This window comes from Petaurus breviceps, unplaced genomic scaffold (genome assembly GCF_028583685.1).
Source record: "Petaurus breviceps papuanus isolate PSGF00001 unplaced genomic scaffold, PetGlider_PUasm1.0 174, whole genome shotgun sequence".
Classification (NCBI taxonomy): Eukaryota; Metazoa; Chordata; class Mammalia; order Diprotodontia; family Petauridae; genus Petaurus; species Petaurus breviceps.
In genome coordinates this window covers 73,771,572-73,794,312 of record NW_027185761.1, presented here as the reverse complement: position 1 = coordinate 73,794,312, position 22,741 = coordinate 73,771,572, and positions in this window count along the sequence as shown.

Below are 22,741 nucleotides of genomic sequence, written 5' to 3'. Positions count from 1 at the left end.
GGGAGAGGGGGAGGGGGGGGCTGACTCCTCTGGAAGGTGGAGGCAAGAGGCAGCAGGGTGCAGACAGGCTAGAACCCTGGCCTGAATCTGGTCAGATGTGTCTCATTGGGGCACAGAAGTGGGAGGCTTCTGTGCATCACCACCTCACTGTGGTCACGGCCCCCTCCCCCCAACCGAGTTTTTTCTTTGTGCTCCCAGCACCTGGCACCGTGCTTGGCACACAGCAGGCATTTAACATGTGTGTCTTTGGGTGATGTGGGGACGTTTAGGCTGAAGAAGATTCTTGGGTGTCAGGCTTGTCTTGCTCAGCCCAAGGGCAGACCCAAGAGCTGTCCCAGCTTTCAGAGGGCCGGTGACTTCACGGATGGTGTCTGTCCTTGCCCTGCACTTGAGTTTCAGTGAGGCAGAGCTGCACAGAGCTGTCAGCCTCATCCTATCTCCCAGGGTCACTGACGCCCATGGGCAGGGCAGAGCCATGGCGGCGATGCCAGGCTGCAAAGGATGACCGTGGCTCCCTCTGTGGCGCCCTCCATGCCTGGCCAAGCTCTCAGAACTCCACAGCGCCCACCTCCATAGCCTTCATGTCTCACCTGCCCACCCCACCCAGGGAAGTTTTCCCTTGCTTGGGGCAGACACCCCCTAACCCACCCACGGGGTGCAGCTGCTGCACATTCTGACCCTTCTTGAGCAGGCATCTTAAAGAGGAAAATGGGCCTGAGGTCATGAAGACACCTCAGCAATGAAAGCCTCCCACAGTGATGGGCTGCCTCGAGAAGGGGTGAGCTCCCGGATGCTGGGGCTCTTCAGGCAAAGGCAGGTGGTTTGCCAAAGAGGGTTTTGTGTGTACAGGGCAAGTCACTTCACCTTTGCCTCCATTTCCTCATCTGTGAAATGGGCATGATGACAGTCTCTACATCCCAGGGCTTCTGTGAGGACCATTAGATGCATAAAGGACTCAGTGCAGTTTGAAGCTGTAGTTGCTAAGTCATTAACACTATAAACATGGGTCATTGTGATCATCTTGGGTTGTAATCCAGAGAAGGATCAATCTGTCATCCAGTCTCTCCAGCCCAATGTCACAGAGCGAGGCCAGGGAATTGTGAACCAAGGATCTCATTGGCTGAGGAACTCTAGGTGAAGAAACCCCCTCCCCCAGTGCAGCTGAGAAGGCACCTGTTTTCCACCAGCCAGGAAGGGGCAAAGGTGGGACTTGAGCTTGAACTTTTTTTTTACTCTTTACTTATTTTGATATGGGCTTAATAGTAATGGAAAAAAACCCACAAATATTTCAAAAACAAAGAACAGCATGGGTTGTATATGGGACTATGATTGTTATAAGCAGATGGTGTTTTAAAGGGTCTATTAAATTTAACAAGGTAGTCACACATTTTGTGTTCATGTCCTTTCTTTTTGATTTTCTTCTAAGTATTTTCCAATGTCTTATTATTTCTCTTTTCCTTCTTTAATTTATTTTTCTATTGCTCTCCACTAACTCCCCCCTCTGAGACACCCTTGCCCCTTGGTTTTTCCTTGTGACAGAATGATAAGCTAAATATACCAATCCGTGGTCACCCCAAGAATGAATGATCCACCCAGAATCCCTCATTCACTCCCTCTTTGCTAAGAGGAAGGAGGCAGCCTTGATGTCCTCACTGGCCAGTGCTCTGCTGACCAGAGCTCTAAAGCCTCTCAAAGTTGTGTCCCTTTTGTCATTAACAGAATCGTGTGAATGATTCCCCTGGTCCTGCCAATCTGCATCAGCTTGTCCCAGTCTGTTCCCTGATTCCTTCTCATCTGTCATTTCTTTTGGGGTGACAATGCTCAGCACATTGACATGCCGCCGTCTGTTTGCCGTCCCCTTTCAGGGTTCTCCACACTGCCTGGAGTGGTCCGGTGCGGGTTCTCCCATCTTTGGCGACAAGGACGGTTTGCTGGAGAAACAATCGCAGATCTGTTCCATTTCTGCCTGTTTGTTGTGCTCCTTCCAAGGGAGCTCTTGGACAAGCTGACCTTTTTAGGGTTCGTGTCAAGCTCTCTGCTGGCCCACTTGTTTTCTCCCCCCACCCTGGCTCCCTTACGAGTTAATGCTACTCTTGTCCTTCCACTCCCCTCCTCTCCTGTAACAGTCCAAGGCTTACACAATGAGCCATCCCTGTAGAAACATCAGCTGCTTGTTTACAAGACCATCTCAGACAAAGCAGCTAGATTTCCTGGCATCCCACATCAGAGCCTACCCCACAGGCCTGATTCTGTCAGGGAAGACAATGGAGCTGAATGCTCACACTGGGTTTTTCAGCCTGGGTAAGAAGCAGGAATAACAAGACGCTCCCGATTTCTGGGCTCTGCCCACTGCAAGGAGGGCATTTACTCTTTGGCCTTGGGACGGAAGCAAGCAGGCAGAATGCCTTCCGCCCCAGTGATTTTTCTTCCTTTCTCCTTTCCCAGTGGGTCCCAATTGTGGCCAAAGTCTCTGGTCAAAGTCTGTTAACAAAGTCTTGTTCCTGGGTCTCCCAGGAGCAGGGTACCAGCTGCCCAGAGGCAAATCTGGGGCCCTGTCTTTATGCGGGAGCTGTCAGTGGCATGCCAGGGGGCCGAGGCACTCCTTTCTTAGAAATTACTGGGTGCAAGGTGAGTTCCTCTCTTTGTAAAAGCCTTCGGCAAAATGTTTTGCATGACTTAATAGGTACAATGGGTATTGTATTTCTTGCCATCTCAATGGATGGGGGAGAAGTAGAGGGAGAAAAAGAATTTAGAGCTGAAAATAAAAATAATTTTTTTTTTGAAAGTAAAGATGTTCACTTTTCCCATCAGCAAACTGTCTCCTCCCACCCTCTGGTATCGGCTCATCAGTCCAGTGGAATATTTCCTTCAGATGCTGATAGTCTCAGAGGGGGAGGAGATGCCCCGAGCTATCTTCCTGTGATCAATACACTCCCAAGGGCCCATTTTCCAGGGATTCAACCTTATCTGATAGGTGTAGCAACTTTCCCCAGACCAGGGTTATATCAGGCGGGTGCATAGGGAGTCCAGTGAGCTCATTGCATCAGAAGCCTTGGGCACATTTTGAGGACTAGATAGGGAAAGCTGAGAAGGGAGGGATTCTCATTTCACTGCCCAGGCAGGACTTCCCCTCAGGCACAAATGGGAAGGAAATTCAGGACTCGGGCCAGCTCCTGTGGTGGGGAGAAAGTGGGACGAAGCTGAGTGCCCAGTCATTCTCTGCATTGGGTTTAATGGGAAGGGGGCCACCCAAAGCAGCCCCCTGGCTCAGCGTGACAGCGGCATCCTGACGGTCACTGCTGACAGACTTGCTGTTGCCAAGCCTACCGATGCTAGAACACTGGAGGTCATTTAGGAGCAATGGGCAGGCATCTTGTTCGGTCATTCCCCGCCCCCCCCTCCCCCTTTGGAACGCTGTCCACAGGGCACAGTGCCTGGAAGGTCACTGGCCACAGGCAGGAAGGAGCTCGGCAAGGGGGATCCCTCTTCTGCTCGATCTTCCCACGACTCCAGGGGCTGTTTCAGTCCTGCGGGGGCTGAGGGTGGCCACTGTCGCCTAGAAGCCCCCTGGAAGGCAGTGAAAGAGCTTAGCTCTGTCAAGAATCCCCAAAGTCATATGGGAATTTACTATTTTAATGAGTGGCTCAGAAAGCATATTAAAGGCTTATTCATTGTTTTAAACAACTGAAACTGGAACACAAGTTCACCCCAATAAGAATAAATGCTTCATGGGAAAACCAATGGCCCATGCTTTTATCCCTGCAGAGAATTCCCAGCGTGAACGTTCTGTCACAGGCAGGCTGGCCCCTTCTCAGCATCTCCTGGCCTTTGAGAATCTCTTGTGCACAGGCCTGCTCTAGCCAGCCGGCATCAGGCAAGCATCCCCTGATTCCGAAGCTGACTGTCCGCACATGATGCCATCTGCCCTGATGCGGAGATAGGCTTCTCTTCCTTTTCTCCAGTTAACCAGCTCAAAGTCATTGGGCACTGACTTTGGGCTGGGCACTTTGGGAAGAGGTGGAAACAAAGGACGGCCGAAGGGGACTGCCAGTCCAGTGGCTCCTAATTTCTCACCTCTAAAGTTACTGTCTCTAATCCCACCCCCACTGCCTGGTCCAGGCCTGAGGTGATGGGAGCCTGGCCTCCTTCCCTTGCCTGTCCGTGCCAGGCCATCCTCCACACGGCTGTCAGGGGAACATGGTAAGTTTAGTCTCAGGCCTGGTGTATTTGAGGTGTCAATAGAATTGGGGGGGTGGAGATGTTTATTAATTAGTTGGAAATGCAGGATTGAAGCTGGAGGGAGAGGTTGGGTGGAGACCAATTGGGAGGCACCTTGGACTTCAGCGTGGAGACCATAGGAGGAGATGAGTTCACCAAGAGAGAAAAGGGAAGATACAAAGGCTGAGGTCAGAGTCTTGGGAACACATGTTTAGGGAGTGGGAGAAGGAGAAAAAGGGGGGAAGAGAGAGAGAACAGCAATCATAAGAAAGCAATGCTATGAGAAGCAAGGGGAAAGCCAGTCACACCAGGGTCACGGGTCTGAACAGAGGTGGGGAGGGGGACATTGGAGTCTTGGAGGAAGCAGGCTCCAGAGTGGTGTGGTCAGAAGCCAAATTGTAAGGACGGGGTGGGGGTAGGGAAGGGGAGGTTCTTTCCCAAATTTGGCAGAAGAGGGAGGGAGGTTGGGGCTTGAGAGGAGAGAGGTAAGGGAAGATTTGTTTGGATGATGGGAGCATTTGGAAGAGATCGAAGGTGCCTGACAAAGAAGGCAGGATTGATGGAGTGGGGTCATGGGATCAAAGGCACAGGGTGGCTTAGCTTTGCCAAGGATGGTCAAGGACAGAGAAACATTAGACCTTCATCTCCTCAGATAGGTCACAATGTGAGCCCAGGTGGTGACTGCCTCCACACTGGGAAGCATTTTGAAGTGATGAGGACTTGTCCCCCATTTCTCCATTTGCCTGGCCTCTGGAGCCGCGCCTGGGCTTCGGTGGACCTCCTGGAGGGAACACTTGATCCAAGGGAGCATGACCTCCACAGTTAAATGTAGCAATGAGTCCACATGCTCAGAGCCATCAAACAGTAAGGCGGTTAATTAATCCAGTGCTTCCAAGCATCCAACCACCCTTGGCGCTTTGGGACTCCACAGCCCCCTGGGGTGATAGCACAGAATGACTAGAGTCAGTGAAGAAGAAGGTTAACCTCAGGGCCTGAGGTGGAGGGAGAAAGGGCAGCCTGGTCCTTGGGCTCTATCTAGGGAGTTCTGGGGAATGTCCTCTGATGCCCTGGGCTGCTGGCTTTGGTCACTGGCCCTCTCCTCTCATCCTAATTCCTGGAGGGCGGCCCCAGGAAGGCCCTGTTGCAGTCTATCGGCAGCCTTCTCTCCCTGCCCTGCACCAGAACAAAGCCCAGCATCTCTGGAAAAGGTTTCTGGGCGGAAGCAGTGGCTCTGAGCGTTGGCAGGAGGACAAAAGAAGCTGATTAAGGGGGTGGGAGCTGGCCCAGAGAACTCAATGAATAATTTAGAAACAGGAAGTCCTCCTCCAGAGGTCAGAGCCAGAGGCAGACTTTGGCACTCAAGGATGTCAGGCCCTTAATGCTGTCTTTGTCAAAGTCCTCAGACTCCACCAGAGGCCTGAAAAACAGGGAGCGGAAGCTCGGTGGGGAGAGCAGGCGGGGCCAGCAAGGAGGCTGTGCAGGGTGGGGCCAAGGAGCCTGGGCCTGCTGGGGGCCAGTGGGTAAAGGCCTTCCCAACCATTTCTGCCTTTTATCTCTGGAATACAAAAGGGCTTCCATATGAGGCGCCAGCAATGACTGGACCTCTCAGATAGTGCTTCTGTATCCGGGCCAAGGTCACTCACCAATATTGTCACCGTACAGAATCCTAGCTCCACATCCCTGGGTGCCCCTGGGCCTCAGATTCCCCATCTGTGACATGCAGGGGTTGGAACAGATGGCCCCTCAATTATCTTCCCCTTATAAGCGTATTTGAGATGGGCAGATAAAGGAATTTGGGCTCACAATTCCCCTTTATTATCTTGAGGCTGACAGAACAGCATCATTTGGAGCTACCTATATCCAGAGAAAGTTTCAGAAAAACCCATCCTTTGTCCATACAATTGAATCATATCTTAAGAGACCCATAGGCCAGTGAATGGCCTTGCTTTCCCAAGCAGGTCCCATTGGTTGAGTGGAGCGAGTATGAAAATAGATTGGGACAGGATTCTCCCACCAAAGCCATCGCCTCAGTTTCCATTTTGGTCCTTCTCATTCCTTCTCTATGACCTTGCATTCTCCCCTCCCCCTAAATATTGTTTGCCCTGCATAGAAGTTTTCTCCTTGTGTCCTGCCTGCCTGGCCTTTTGCGGTGACCAGTTCAGCCTTGGGTACCTGGGGGGATTCTCTGTGGAACTACCTTCCCAGGGTCAGGGGAGTGTGTGGATTGGTGTTGGGGAAGGCCTGTGGAGAGGCCTGCCTGTCCAGCAGCAGCAGCAGCAGCAGCAGCGATTTTGTCACCTCTGATTGAGGCTTTGCTCTCAGGCCTGTCTGATAGAACCCGTGATAACTTCCTCACATGCCCAGTGATTCACCGGGGCACTGGAACCCCAGTTACAAGATGCTACAGGCTTGGAAAGCTCCCTCCTGGGGAAAAGGCAAAACCCAAAGGGGAATCCTGGACACTTTTCCCTAACTGTCAGACAACAGAAAGAGAAAGTTAGCAGTGCTTGGCCATGATGGGACCCTCAGGCTGAGGTCTGCGGGGCTCCTAGTGCAGTGGGGCCCTTAGCACACAGGCCACCTCCTTGGACCGGCCACCATTAAAAACAAGAAGAAATTAGGCCATGAAGGTCAAAGTAAAACAAAGAAGAATTTCCATCACAATTTTGTGTGTGTTTTCCAGTAGCAATTTTTAACAACAATAATAAGAAAACTGGCCATTTCTCTGCTGCAAGCGTGAAGCACAAAGCTCTTCCCAGACGCGTCTTCCTTGGGGGGCCGTGCAGCCCACCCAGGACCACCCTCTGAGGACCGGTCCATTTCAGGGGCTCTGCTCACCCCACCCCCTCAGCTTCCCTCCCCAAAACCCTCTTTGTTCTGAAATTCCTGAACGTCTCAGCTCAAACTGCTTTGTGAATGAAGGTGGGAGCTGTTTCCCCCACCTTTGTCTTTGCAGGGTCACACGCTTGACACAGTATGTGGTACATAGTAGGTGCTTAATAAATGCTTGCTGGATTGAATTGAATTCTTGTCTGGCAACAGCTGGTCCGCTGCTGAAGCAATGAGTCTGGATTCCAAGGATCTTGGTTCAAATCTCAGCTCTGCCCGTCCTCCCTGGCTCACTGACTCCACGTACTTCCTGGCATCCACAATTATATTTCTGTCTAACACAGCAAGGGCTGGCCTTGGACTCCAGTGTTGCAAAGGGATTTTGTTGCATGGACCTTCAGCCAGGGAGATGATGTTTCTCCCTGACTCTCTGTACCATGCAGATTTTGCCCTGGTCTTGGGATGGCCGGTTTGATGAAGGCCTCTGACCTAGGGCCATGCACTTGGTACCTGCCAGCAATAGTCACAAGCCCCACATAGAACAAAGGATGAATTCCCTGTCCAGATGGTGCCGGGCTGGCCCGCCTCACCAGCACTGGCCGCCTTCTTCTGCTTTCCTTTTCCTTGCTTTTTTCAAATATGGGTCTCATTTGGAGTGTTAGGCAGTGTTAGCGCTGGGCAGGGGACTGTGCCAAGAGCTCTGATTGGGAGTCAGAGGTCCTGAATTCAAATCCTGACCAGTTACTACTCCTTTAGAAAAATCATTTGCCCTCTCAGGGGTTTCTTTATCTGTAAAACAGAGGAGTTCCCAGTGATCCCACAACCCTGGAGCCTGGGTTAGGTGCTTCTGAGTGGGTACTGTTTCCTCATCTGTCAGATGGTGATGGAGTGGTTATGGGGGCCAGGCGGGATTGTTTCTAGCTTCAAAGCACACATGTGTAAGTGGCCATCTGAAACCAGACTGTTCCTAGTGGCCTGGGGGTCTGGCAGTGGGGGGCTAAGGGCTGGAGAAGGCTCCAGTGGGAACCCAGCCATCTGCCATTGGGTGGTGACGGGCGAGCAGCCGAGAGTGGCCAGGAGACATTCCTGTTGGGGACAAGAGTCCCTACCCTGCCTGCCACTCCCTCCCAAACATCTCCCTCCAGGGCTCTGGGAGAAGGGCTAGCATGCCTGTCATCAGGGAGCGGCATCACAGGCATTTTGGATGCTGCTGACTTCCCGTGTTCCTTGCATGCCAACCTGGTGATGCCCATCAGGGAGTCTGAGGTCATGGATTTTTATAGGGGGTTCATTGGAGGCCTCTAGGGCAGCTTCTTGGCTGCCCTGGAGCCAGAGAGTAGAGGGGCACAGAGGTTTCCAGAGCATACTGAGAGCTCTCTGGGGCCAGTCTGCCTTTATCTCCCACCTCCGGAGCCCCCCCTGGGGTCCCCTGTGGGTTCTACTACCCATTCCAGAATGCTGTCAGCTCTAAGCACAGTATGTCATTTACAGTTAACTGAGGGACATCTTGAGGTGACTTTGCCAGGGAGGAAGTCCATCCGTCAGTGATGTATTAAGGGAGTAACATCCACTAGCCGCCAGGTACCAGTGGATAGAGGCTTGGTTCTGGAGTCAGGTGGTCTTGAGTTCAAATCCTGTCTCAGGCACTTACTATTATGTGACCCTGGGCAAGTCACTTAACTTTGGCCTGCCTCAGTCTGACTACCTGTAAACCCTTTTCACTGATAATGACACCCCCTTCCCAGGGTTATTGTGAAGATCACATGAGGCAGCCTATGCCAAGCACTTTGCCATCTGCAGAGTGGTACGGAAATGCCATGTATCAGTATTGTCTTGGCCTCTCCAAACTGGTTCTGTTTTTTAAATCATATTTTGATGACTTCTTTCTGTGTAATCCTATGTATTTTATTTTAGGCACTTAGAGCCAGGATTCTGGGCAGGCATCTGTGGGCTGTACCAGATGACCCAAGGGGCTCCGGACACAGAGAGGAGGAGTCCCCTTGCCACCAGCTGGGGCATGGGCCATGGCTCTGACCTGGGCCTGTCCTGACTTGGCTCTCTTCCCCCTCCCTCGCCCTTCTCCCTGAGCTCAGCCGCCTCCACAGACTCCACGGTCACCTGGGGGAGCCCAGCTCAGCAGTCTCGGAGCAGCTGATGGCCTGCTCTCACTGGGAGGAGGTGCCCTTGACCCCCTGAGTTTGACCCCAGCTGTTGCATCGAGTCCAGAGCCCCTGTGGGGTCACTGTGGGTCAGACTGTGCTCAGTGTTGGTATAAGTCTTCCAGAAGCCAGGTCTGAGCTTTTCCTCAGCCTTACTTCCCTCCATTCCAAGGGCTCACCTAGCCCACCCATCTCCCAGGACTTCTTAAGCAGTGCCCATGTCCAGGCATTGGGACAGGCCTTGGAGAGTCAAAGAAGAAGCAGAAAAAGGTCCCTGCCTGCCCTGGAGGAAGCAATGACAACACTGACGGAAATTAGGAAGTGTCTGATCAATCACGAAAATGGCCCCGCGTCCTCTCTGGCGATCCTGGTCCTGAGGATGCTGGAGTTGTGGGGCTGGTCTTGTCCCATCCCTGCCCCAGGAGGGATGCACCCTTCGGCCCCCCCAGGAGAAAGGAGGGACGTGTCCCGACTCTGGACGGGCCTTGGAGCTGGACAGGAAGGACTTTCTGGCCTTTGATACTAGATTTGTCACTTTCTTATTTTCGTTTCCGGCCAAACTGATTCCCTCTTGTGCTTGGAGATAGGGAGAGGGCTGGGGGTCAGGAAACATTGCATCTGTCCCCTGCCTACACCCAGTACTTGGTCTCACCAAGAGCCTTAGGGTAGAAACCATTGGGTTGTACAGTTGTATGCTGGTGTACTGTGTGGAAGAGGTTGGCGAGAAGCATGTGTGTGTATGTGTACATGTGTGTATGAGTGTGTGCATCTGTGAGTGTGTGTGCGTGTGTATGTTTGTGTGTGTGGGGGGGGACTCCTGCCTGCCTTTCCTCTCTGATGCTCAGAGTAGAGATCTGGTGTGTGGGCCCAACCTACTGCTTCCTGTACACAATTATTCATTGTGACTCATGCAGTACCCAGGACAGATGTGTGGCTGCTGACTTGCGGTGCCTCCTCCTGAATGCAGAGCACAGGGGAGGGGTTCTTACAGGAAAGCAGCCTTGTCTTTGGCGTTGGCTCTTTGTGCTTTCACAACCACATCTGTCTCTCTTCACCCAACATCTGTCTCCTCCTTTGATGATAAAATCTGACCACTCAGAGACAGACCAGGGCCCTGGCAAGGAAGCCTAACCTTGGTTCTGGGCAGAGAAATTCTCTTGGAGAGCAGGAGGAAGTCTCAGGGAGAGGACTTGAGGGGAACTGTAACTCTGGGAATCTTCCTTGGCCCTCTGCTGCTCAGGAGAAGAAACCCTCCCTTTGAGGAGCCTCCCTCTGCCGGATGCTGAGTCTGAGATCCCACTGCTGGGCTGGCAATCCAGCTGGCCAAGGGACTGGGCTCAGGGGAACATTGCCGCCCCATTCTCTGGAGGCAGCTAATGTGACCGCATGTCCTCTGGGGCTTCCCAGTGAGTCCCAACAGCAGGCCAGCTTTTGGCCGTGGCCTTCCCAGGAAGCTGGTGGTTAGAATCCATGCTGCTTAGCATGGATTTTTGCTTTCCTCCCCAAGAGGAGGAAGTGGATGGGAGGAGTGGTCCTATTCACCAAGGCTTTGAGTAGGTCTGGTCTGCACTTATCTCTGCCCACATCTATTTCCAGTTTCACCAAGGATACGAAATGGAAACCATTTGGTTAAGTTGTTGATGGGTAATTAAAAGCCAGGGTATGGCATTTTGGGGACTGCTCATAGTGTGCACCAGTTTAAAATACATTTTGAGAGACATGTAATTACACAGCTAAGTTTGACCAGTTGTTTTTAACAATCTTTTTACCAAGACACCCTATTTGATTGGAAGATCATTTCAGCTGTGACAAGGGGTGGAAATCTTCCAAAGGGACCATCATGGGGCCAAGATGGGTTGGATATAAGCTTCAAATTGATAACAGATTTGAGAGATATCTAACAATATGTGAACACGAATTCTTCCAGAGCAGGGGCTCTCCACCATGCTTGGGTCACGTATCCTCTAAGCCATCTAGGGACACTCATGGGCTCCTTGGAATAATGCTCTTAAATGCATACAGAGGGTTACAAAGGAAACCAATTCCATTGAAATAGAGCTACGAACGATTTCAAAAAACAAGCTTATGGAGCCAAGGTTAAGAACTGCTGCTTTAGGGTGAGTTAACATGGCCAAGGAAAGGAGGCCTCATTGACATCAAATCTATGCTATTTTACAGATGAGATTCTATGTGATCTTGAATGCTAAAGTTTATTTTTTCTTTTTTTTCTTTATGAATCTGTTTGGTTACTTTTAGTTTACAAGATTCAGTTCCACAATCCCTTGAAGTTAAAATTTTCTCCTCTACCTTCTCTCCTCCCTTCCCCCCATGGCATAGGGTGGGATATTAAGGATAGGATCACATTAGACATTAGTCAGGTTGTAAGAAGGATTGTATCCGATGGAAGGAACTATGGGAAAGAGGAGGCAAAAGCAAACAGAAAAAGACAGAGAGAAGGTAGTTTGCTTCGGTCTGCAGTAGAACTCTGTAGTTCTTTCTCTGAATGTAGACCTCTCCTTCCATCATGAGTCTTTTGGAGTTGTCTTTTAACCTTGCATTGCTGAGATGGGCCCAGTCTCTCAAAGTCAGTCATCACAGATGCTGTGTCTATAATTGTGTACAAAGTTCTCCTGGTTCTGCTCTCCTCACTCAGCATCAGTTCATATAACTCTCTCCAGGTTATTATGAAGTCCATCTGCTCCTCATTTCTTATGGCGCAATAGTATTCCATTACATTCATATACCAAATCTTGTTTAGTCATTCCCCAATTAATGGAAATCCCCTTAATTTCCAATTCTTTGCAACCACAAAAAGAGCTGCTATACATATTTTTGTACATACAGGTCTTCCTCCCATTTCTATGATCTCTTTGGGATACAACCCTAGAAGTGGTATTGCTGGGTCAAAGGGTATGCACTTATTTATAGCCCTTTGGGCATAATTCCAGATTGTTCTCCAGAATGGTTGGATCAGTTCACAACTCCACCAACAATGTATTAGTGTTCCATTTTTTCCACATCCTCTCCAGCATTTATCATCTGTTTTGTCATCTTAGCCATTATGGCCAGTGAGATGTGGTACCTCAGAGTTGTTTTGACTTGCATTTCTCTAATCAATAGTTATTTAGAACATTTTTTCATAAGCTTATAGATATCTTTAATTTCATCTTCTGAGAACTGCCTGTTCATATACTTTGACCATTTTGTATTATTATAGATTTGACTCAATTCTTTGTATATTTTAGAAATGAGGGCTTTATCAGAGACATTGGTTGTAAAGAATCTTTCCCAATTTACCACTTCCCTCTTAATCTTTGTGACATTGGCTTTATTTGTACAGAAGCTTTAATGTAATCAAAGTCATCCATTTTGCATTTTATAATGCTCTCTAACTCTTTTTTCATCATGAAGTCTTCCCCTCTCCATAGATCTGACAGGTAAACTATCCCTTGCTCTCCCAGATTTCTATGCCAAGTTTCTGCCATATTATATTCCAGTTTTCCCAGCAGTTTTTGCCAAATAGTGAGTTCTTATCCCAAAAACTGGGGTTTGGGGGTTTATCAAACAGTAGATTACTATAGTCATTGACTGCTGAGACTTGTGTACCCAATCTATTCCATCAATCCACTGCTCTATTCCTCAGCCAGTACCAAGTAATTTTGATGACTGCTGCTTTAGGCCACCTTCTCTAGCATTTCTTTTCATTAATTTCCCTATATTCTGGACCTTTTGTACTTCCAAATGAATTTTGTTACTATTTTTTCTATCACTATAAAGTAATTTTTTGATAAATTGATTGGTATGGCACTAAATATGTACTTTAATTTAGATAAAATTGTCATTTTTATTGTATTAGCTTGACCCAGCCATGAGTAACTGTTTTTCCAATTAGTTAGATCTGACTTTATTTATGTGAAAAGTGTTTTGTAGTTGTGTTCATAGAGGTCCTGGGTTTCTTTGGGCAGGTAGATTTCCAAATATTTTATAATGTCTACAGTAACTTTAAGTGGGATTTCTCTTTCTATCTTTTGCTGTTGGGTTTTGTTAGAGGTATATAGGAATGCCGAGGACTTATGTGGGTTTATTTAATATCCTGCAACTTTTTGTTTATTATTTCAAGTAGTTTTTTACTTGATTCTCTAGGATTCTCTAAGTATATCATCAAATCATCTGCAAAAAGTGATAGTTTAGTCTCTTCTTTGCCTAATTCGATTCCTTCAATTTTTTTCTCTCCTCTTATTGCTACTGCTAACATTTCTAGTACCAAATTGAATAAGAGGGGTGATAGTGGACATCCTTGTTTCATCCCTGATCTTATTGGAAATGCTTCTAGTTTATCCCCATTACATATAATATTTGCTGATGGCTTTAAATAGATGCTACTTATTATTTTAAGGAAGACTCCATTCATTCCTATACTTTCTAGTGTTTTTAATAGGAATGGATGTTGTATTTTGTCAAAAGCCTTTTCTGTATCTATTGAGATAATCATGTAGTTTCTGCTAGGTTTTTGTTGATATGATCAATTATACTGATGGTTTTCCTATTATTAAACCATCCTTGCATTCCTGGAATAAATCCTACCTGATCAAAATGAATTATTCTTGTGATAAGTTGCTGTAGTCTTTTTGCTAATATTTTATTTAAAATTTTTGCATCTATATTCATGAGGGAAATTTGTCTATAATTTTCTTTCTCCATTTTATCTTTTCCTGATTTAGGTATCAGTACCATATTTGTGTCATAAAAAGAATTTGGTAGGACTCCACTAATTTTCCCAAATGGTTTGTAGAGTATTGGAATCAATTGTTCTTTATATGTTTGATAGAATTCACTAGTAAATCCATCTGGCCCTGGAGATTTTTTCCTAGGGAGTCTACTGATGGCTTGTTTAATTTCTTTTTCTGAGATGGGGTTATTTAAGTAATTTAATTCCTCTTCAGTTAATCTGGGCAACTTATATTTTTGTAAATATTCATCCATTTCACTAAGATTGTCAAATTTACATGCATACAATTGGGCAAAATAATTCCTAATTATTGTTTTAATTTACTCTTCATTGGAGGTAGAGTCACCCTTTTCATTTTTGATACTTGTAATTTGATTTTCTTATTTCTTTTTTTTAACATATTGGCTAAAGGTCTATCAATTTTATTATTTTTTTTTCACAAAACCAGCTTTAGTTTTATTTATCAGTTCAATAGTTTTCTTAAATTCCATTTTATTAATTTCTCCTTTGGTTTTCATTATTTTAAGTTAGTATTTAATTAGGGATTTTTAATTTATTCTTTTTCTAGCTTTTTAAGTTATATGCCCAATTTATTGACCTTCATTTTATCTATTTTATTTATGTATAGATTCAGAGATATAAAACTTTCCCTAAGAATTGCTTTTGCTGCATCCCACAAGTTTTGGTATGTTGTCTCATTATTGTCATTCTCTTGAATGAAGTTACTGATTATTTCTATAATTTCTTGTTTGACCCACTCATTCTTTAGGATTAAGTTATTTAGTTTCCAATTAGTTTTAAGTCTATCTTTCCATGGCCCCTTATTACATATAATTTTTATTGCATCATGATCTGGGAAGGATACACTTAATATTTCTGCCTTTCTGCACTGAATTGTGAGGTTTCTATTCCCTAGTACATAGTCAATTTTTGTGTATGTGCCATGTATCACTGAGAAGAAGGTATATTCCTTTTTATTCCCATTCAGTTTTCTCCAGAGGTCTACCATATCTGTCTTCTCTAAGATTCTATTTACCTCCTTAACTTCTTTTTTGTTTATTGTGAGGTTTGATTTATCGAGTTCAGAGAGGGGTTGATTGAGGTCCCCCACTAGTATAGTTTCGCTATCTATTTCTTCCTCAAACTCCCTTAACTTCTCCTCTAGGAATTTTGATGCTGTACTGCTTGGTGCATAAATGTTTAGTGATGATATTGCTTCATTTTCGATGGTGTCTTTTAGCAGGATATAGTTTCCTTCCTTATCTCTTTTAATTAGATATATTTTATCTTTTGCTTTGCCTGAGATAAGGATATACATATTTTTTAAATAAGAAAGTAACAGGCCCAAACCCCTTATGTTTTCAGTCAGTATTATTGAAAATCTTTCTAAAATGTGTGAAGCTCCTCCCTTCTTTTTATGGAGAGGTGGAGGCCTACAGGTATGGGATGCTTCATGCCCTGTCTCCAGGTTATTGTACAACAAATATGGTAATAGAGGAGAGTTTGAACTGATCTTAGATCATAATATGTATGTTCCTGGATAAATCCCTAAGGCCATTTATTTTTTTGTGACTTGTTCTTTTGTCCTAAAAGCCACATGAGGTGACCACTACCAATTTTAGTAAGTTGAAGGTTCCAGTTAGCCAAGTTCCCCACCTATCAGAAGTGGTAGCACAAAGTCAAGATTGAGCCAACCTCTATAAGGCATCAATGATGCTGCTGCAAAGTCAAAGCTTGTGGCAGATAAGGAGAGATGGAAGCCAGAGGGGACGTAGGTGCCTGGGTGCCCAGCCTGGAGCAGATTCAGCTCTTGTGCTGGCTTGGGACAGCAATATTCTCCCTCTGGGAATGACAAATCAACACTGGTTCCCCTTGCCAAGCACTTTGGGATTTGGAAGTGGAAGGTAGAAGGGACCTTGGGGACTCTCTGACCCAAACCTCTAACTTTACAGATGAGGAAACTGAGGCCTCAGAGGTCAGCTGACTTGCCCAAAGCCACCCTGGGAGCAAGGATCCAGCTCCAGAGCTCTCCCCACTGCCCCACCATCCACCCTCCACACCACTGTCTCAGGAAGTTCTCCCAAAGAGCTTCTGACTGAAACCTTCTTAATGGTCTATCACCCAGAATACAGGGGAAATACAAGTGGAAGACAGGCCCTCAGGCCAGGGAGCCTCATTTTCTGGCTACATTCCCCTCTCCAAGCTGAGCCCTTTGGTTCCAAGCTCAAGTCTAAGCATGTAATGAGTCCTTAGGGTGATTTAACTGTGAAAAAGCCAGCTTCCCAATACTGCTGCTGCAAATGGGCATCCATCAGGAAACTCAAAGAAATTAAGAACCAGCTCAGTCTACCCTGACTCCCTGCCTTCCTCCTCAGGATGCCAACATTGCACCCGATGACCTTTTCTATTTCTCAGTCTCCTCTATTCTGCTGTCCACAGGGGCACCAGCAGCCGCTCTCTCCCTGCCCCCACAAGTGCGCTCCAGGCTTCCTGACCTTACAACCCCCCCCCCCACTCCAATCCCAATGCCTTTCTCTTGATCTGGTTGAATCTCTAAGGATTCAGATCTAACCCTCTAATGGCAGAATACGATAGATCAATCATTCTGTGAATCAGCGCGAACTCCCAAATCATTCTCTCTAGCCCCTTCCTCTTTGGCGAGTTTAGTCATGTATTTCTAACTGTGGGACATCTCAACTTGGAGGTACTACCCCTACCTTGAACATAGCATGGTGCCATTTCCCTGTCTGCTGTGAATGGTCCAGTAGCACCATTCTAATGGAAGCTCTGGGAGGGCAGTGACTGTCTCCCTTCTGGCTCTGAATCCTCAGAGACAAGCACAGTGCCTGGCACACAGGGGGGGCTCTCAGCTGCTTCCTGATGGAGTGATTGATGGCATCAGTGTTCTCCCAAGCACCCAGGCTCGCACCCCATGCATCCAGATACTAGAGTTGCTGTATCCTCAAAAATCTCTTGCATCTCCCCTCTTATCTCCGCTCCCACTGCATTCCCCAACCTAGAAAAGAGCCTTCAGCCCTTCCCCTACTCTCTCTTTTCAAGTGGGAGGGAAGGGGAGCTGTCAGTACCTGATCTCAAACAAAGCAGGAATAATGAGAACAATTTGTGCTGGCTAGGAAATCGAGAAGTCCATGGGCAGGGCAAGATTGGATCGATAGTCCATTGAAGGAGCAGAATGTTTCAGAAAGGTCCCTGTTCCTGGAGTGAGGACTATTTAAGAAAAATTGTGAGAAAATTTGAAAACTAGTCATAGACTAACACCTCACACCATATATGTAGATAAACTCCAAATGGATCCATGACTTAGACACAAAAACATGGCATCCTAGGCAGACTAGAGGAGCAAGGAAGAACTTAGCTTTCAAACCTGTGACAAAGGGAAAGACTTTATGTTCAAATAAGAGAGAAAGGGGATCAAGGAAGAGAAAATGGACAGTTTGATTATATAAAATGTAGAGGCTTCTGCACAAACAAATGTGGTTAAAATCATAAGAGAAACAGGTAATACAGGAAAATATTTGCAACAAGTTTCTGATAAAAGGTCTCCTGTCTGAGAAATATGAGGAACAAATTCAAATTTGTGAGACTAAGAGCCGCTCCCTAATAGATGGTTAAAAGATATGAACAGTCTTTAAAGTAAGAACTCTAAACCCTAAACAATTCGATTGTTAATAGTGATTGTAATTAGATTATTGTAATAATTGGATAAATGCAAATGAAAGTAACTCAGGGTCCTCCTTCATGCCTATCTGACTGGCAAAGAGGACGAAGAGGAAAGTGGCCCATTGGAGAGGGATCGTGGGTTTGGCTCTGAATTGGTGCCGCCACACTGGATCGGGACTCTGCTCTAAGCGTTCTTCACTGGGCTTGATCTGTGACCACCCCTAGGCTTGGGAGCTCTGAGTGATCAAAGAAAGAAGAGAAGGCACACAGCCATGGAGGGCAGCTTTTATCCTAGGAGGAGACTGGTGGCGAATCGAGATTTCTACCTGGCAGGGGAGACAGTGAACAAGCCAGGCAGCCTGGTCATGCCCTCGCTTGACCAAAGGTGCTGTGAGCAGCAAACCCGAGAGAAAGGAGGGTGCTCCATGCGCACCCCACCACCTCTCTACCATCTCCCCATAAATGAATCATCCCCCCTTCTCTACTGCTGAAAATCTGCAGTGACTTCAGGGTGGGGTCTGGAGTGAGGGAGCAACCAAGACTGGCAGCAGGGCGACCTCGGGCAAATCAAGAGCCCTCCGGAACCTCCGTTTCCTCCAAGCCGTAACAACTCACAGGATTGTCATCAGGGCTACTTACTGAATTTCTATTGTGCTTTTAATGTGTACAGGACTTTCCTGTACACCTGTACACACACACACGCGCTCACACGCACGCACACACGCGCTCACACGCACACACACACGCACACAAACACACCCTCTCCTTATCGTCCTTATTCTCAATCTGAGCCTTCTTTTGGTGTCGTGGACCCTTTTGTCAGTCAGTCTGGGAAAGCCTGGGGACGCCTCCTCTGAATCATGTTGGCAGACAATTCCAGTTGGGGATTCATGAAAACAAAGATGGAATTCTTTCCTCACCCAAATTCAGCCCCCCTGAAATCTGTCCACAGACTCCAGGTGAATGATGGAAATGTTAAGCTGATGTAAGAGCTGCTATCTTTGCCTGGGGGGTCCTCAATGGAATTTCACGCCGTTTGGTTTACCTAAAGAAGCCCTTTCAGGGAAGCAGAAAGGTAAACAGAGTTGGAGTCCCATCAGCCTCATCGGTGGGCAGAGGGGCTTCAGGTGAGTGGGGGGGACTGAGAGTCTTGGGGGTGTGCACCTGGTTGGAAAGGAGCGTGACTTCTTAGCCCGCCTCTATTTTAGGGTACAAGTATGAGGGGGAAGCGGCGGAAGTGACTAAAGAAGGGATTCCCGGGCTGGATAACCCCGCCCTCTCTGATAATCTCTCTTTGACGGCTGTTCTTAACCACACAACTTCTTCTTCCTCTCCAATATGACTAATGTTCTGTTTGAGAGAGATGTGGGTTGCTATGAGATAAGACAGCCTATACACAAAGAGTGGCCCTGATTTCTCTCTCCCCCAGCCCGAAAGGTCAGGTTGCCCACCTGAGTCGGTGGAACAGAGCGGCAAGCTTTCCCCAGGACGTTCCTCCTGGGCTGGATAGTGGTGAATGTTGGGAACAGGGACTCTCAGGGACAACCAGACTCTTCTCTCCTGAGGCCATGGGCTAGATCCTTTATTACCAGCTGCCCCTGGATGCCCTAGGCATCTTAAATTCTACATGACCAATAAAGAACCCATCATCTTTCCTCCAGAGTCCACGTCTCTTCCTCATGTCTCATTTCTGCTAAGGGTGCCGCCAAGATTCTGGTCACCAAGGTTTGGAAATGGCATCATCCTTGATCCTTCACTCTCATGACTCTCCTCCATTTAATTAGTTACTAAGTCTTGCTGATTCTACTTCCCCAACATCTCTCAAAGTCACTGCCTTCTCTCCACTCGAAGACCCACTTCTCCAGCCCAAGTCTTCATCAGTCTCTTTCCTAGACCCTTTTAAATTGTCACCTACTTGGTCAAATGAAATCAAATGAGGTAATATGTGTATATGAAGACTACTAGGGACACTGGATGGTCTAGACCTCAGGAAAACCCAAGTTCAAATACAACCTCAGACACTTCCTAACTGTGTGACCCTGGGCAAGTCACTTCACCCTGTTTGCCTCAGTGTCCTCATCTGTCAAATGAACTGGAGAAGGAAATGGCAAAGCCAGTATCTTTGCCAAGAAAACCCCAAATGGCATCACATAGAATCAAACACAACTGAACAACCACCATGACGACAACTGCAGCCCTTAAAACACTGTAAATGCTAGTGATCATTGTTACTTATTAGTCTCCCTTCTTCCACACAGCTGCCGAGTTGGTATTTCTAAAGCCCTGCTTTAACCTCTCCCCTGAAGAAGCATCTTCAGTAGCTCTCTACTTCCCCTATGATAAGAGACAGATCCTCTTTAAAAAAATAGTAATTGAAGGGAATCTTTCTAGAGTGATTCCACATCTTCCCCCCAGGCCCTTGACATCCAGCCAAACCTGCTTCTGATACTCGACTTTCTCTCACCTCCCACTCAGCCCATTCCCCAGGCCAGGAATGCTTTCCTCACTGCTGGCCACCCCGAACGAACATACTCAGCTTGTTCTGAAACAAGCCTTCCCTTGTGCTCCCAGCTGATGGTGCTGCCTGTCCCCTTGGAAGTCACCCAGCATTGACTTTGTTTCTCTTTGGTCTTTTCATAACTGCCTCCATGCTGCTGTCTCCCAACGGAATATAAGCTCCTTGAGGGCAGGGATAGATTTTTGTCTTTATGGAGTCTGACCTATAGCAGGTGCCTAATCAGTGCTTACTGAATTGCATTGCACTGAATCCCAATTCTGAGATTTCCTGACACAAGGAAATAACACTGAATTCCAAACACTACATTAAACTTCTGTGATGAGAGTTGACTTGTTAATGGTGCTTCTATCAAGCCTTATAAATGAGTAAATCTCTTTGAACAAAGGTAATGATGAGCTGGGGTTCCAAACTGTATTTTTGCATTTGAATGATGAAAAAGGAGTCATTGTTAGAGCGAATGTCGAGGCCAACAGGGTGGTACAGTCTAGCTCCATGGATGCGGTGATTTCTGAGGAGTTAGCAAGAGCTCTGCTCACAGACTCAGGAGCCTGAGCCTGATGTGTGATGGCTTTTGCAGCAAGGCACATGTCTAGGGAGGTACATTCACAGAAATGGCCACTATGCCGCCATCTTGTCAGTAGCACCACGGCTGCTAGCCACGCACCCAGAGCACCCCGTGCCATGGTTCAGCCAGCAAGGGCCTGTTTGGCCAAGCACTGAGGGTGTATCTGTACTGAGTAAGTGGGGAGGTGTCTTTGAATGTCTGTGCTCAGTTTGATAAACAGAAGAGACTAACATTCACTCTGTGGAAACGGTGCTTTATAAAGAGCTCCATCCAACGGGGGGTCCTCTCCACACTTGATGGGTTCTTGGGCAGCTAGTAATATTCTGGGCCATGCCTCGAGGTGCTGATGAACCCTCTCCATTTGGCCCACGGCCAATAAGACCCACATCTTATCTCTTCCCAGTGGCTATCCCACCAGGGTGTTTTGGGGTTCAAAGCTTCACCTTGGTTGAACATTTTAGTATTACAAATCCCATTTCCTCATGACAAATCCCACCAGATCAATTATCTGTGGTCCCAAAGGATTCTAAGCCCCACCTTGACCTAATGGCCCTCCTCATTAGAATTAGATTTAAATCCATGAAGGAACTTAGGAGACTCCAATCAGATACGGCACATGTACTTGTCTTTTCACAGGGACATTGGACATCAGGGCTTTCTGGATGTACATTATCACCCCAAGGGTCATGGATCCTCAGGAGGGCTTTGGGTCTTTTATGTATGTCTGGTCACTTTCCTCATTCCCATCTTTAACAAAAATCCTCACCATCCCTTCCCACTGTAGGGGGTCCGTTTACCTTCTCCTCACAGGCTCATGGCCTCCTTCCTACAACCAATCCAGCAAGTCCATCCATCTCTTACTACTGGCACATGGCTTCTTCCCAGGGGTGGACTGCTTTACTTTCTTTTGAAACTTTTAACAGTGTGTGCAGTAACAGCCACATTTGTTCAATGACTAACTTTCATAGACTTGGCTCTTCTCATCCATGCAAGGATCTAAGACAATCCCGAAAGGTGCATGATGGAAAATGCCATCCACACCCAGAGGAAGAACTATGGGGTCCGAGTGCAGATCAAAGAACACTATCTGCTCTGTCTCTCTTTTTTTGTTTCTTCTTTCTCATGGTTCCTCCCATTGGTTCTAATTTTTTACAACGTGATTCATGTGAAAATAAGTTAAATATGAGTTAGTGGAGCCTATATCAGATTGCACCTGCCAAGGAGGGAGGAGGAAAAAGAGGGAGAAAATTTAGAACTCAAAATCTCATGGTAGTAAATGCTGAAAACTAAAAATAAATTGATTTTAAAAATAAACAGATGGTCAGGGCTTTTCTTTAGTCATTCCCACTGATAACATCCTCTGCTTCTAATATTTAACTATTTGAGGGAAGAGGATCAAGATAAACACTTGCGGGTGTGAAGAAGTATCCTGGACTCCAATGAGCTCGATTTCTGGGTGCCCGGGATGTCCTTAGTCTAAACAGCCAATGCCCCAGGGATTTCCATCTGTAAAGAGACCTGTGTGCAACTGTTCTAAATGAAAACATTTATTCAGCATTTGTTTCTGTGGCAACAAACTTAATCACAAGTCAAATAACTTAACAAGATATCTGGGAACTACGATAAGATTAAATTCCACCCAGTGGGAAGCATTTATTAGGAGGCTGCTCTGGGCAGCAGGCCCAGTGCAAGGCTGTCCCCTATGGCCAGCCTCCAAAGGTCAGCTCAGGCACTACCCCTTTCCCCGCCCCCCCCCCCCCCCCCCGGCGCCCCCCCCCTTCCCCCCCCCCCCCCCCCCTGCTGGTGTCTTCCTCCAAAACTTCCTCGTCTCCATTTCTGGATGCTGGACAAGTTGCTTTCTCTAGACTGCAGGCTTCCCTCCTGATGCCACCCTCTGTTAGTACTGTCTGCACTTTCACCCCCAGTTCAGGTCATGGTGATAGAGTCCATGGAGCCTTCTCGATGTCTGCTATGTTCCAGGCACAGGGCTAAGTCAGAGAAAGGCAAACATCAAAAACAAAAACAAACACAATCCCAGTGCC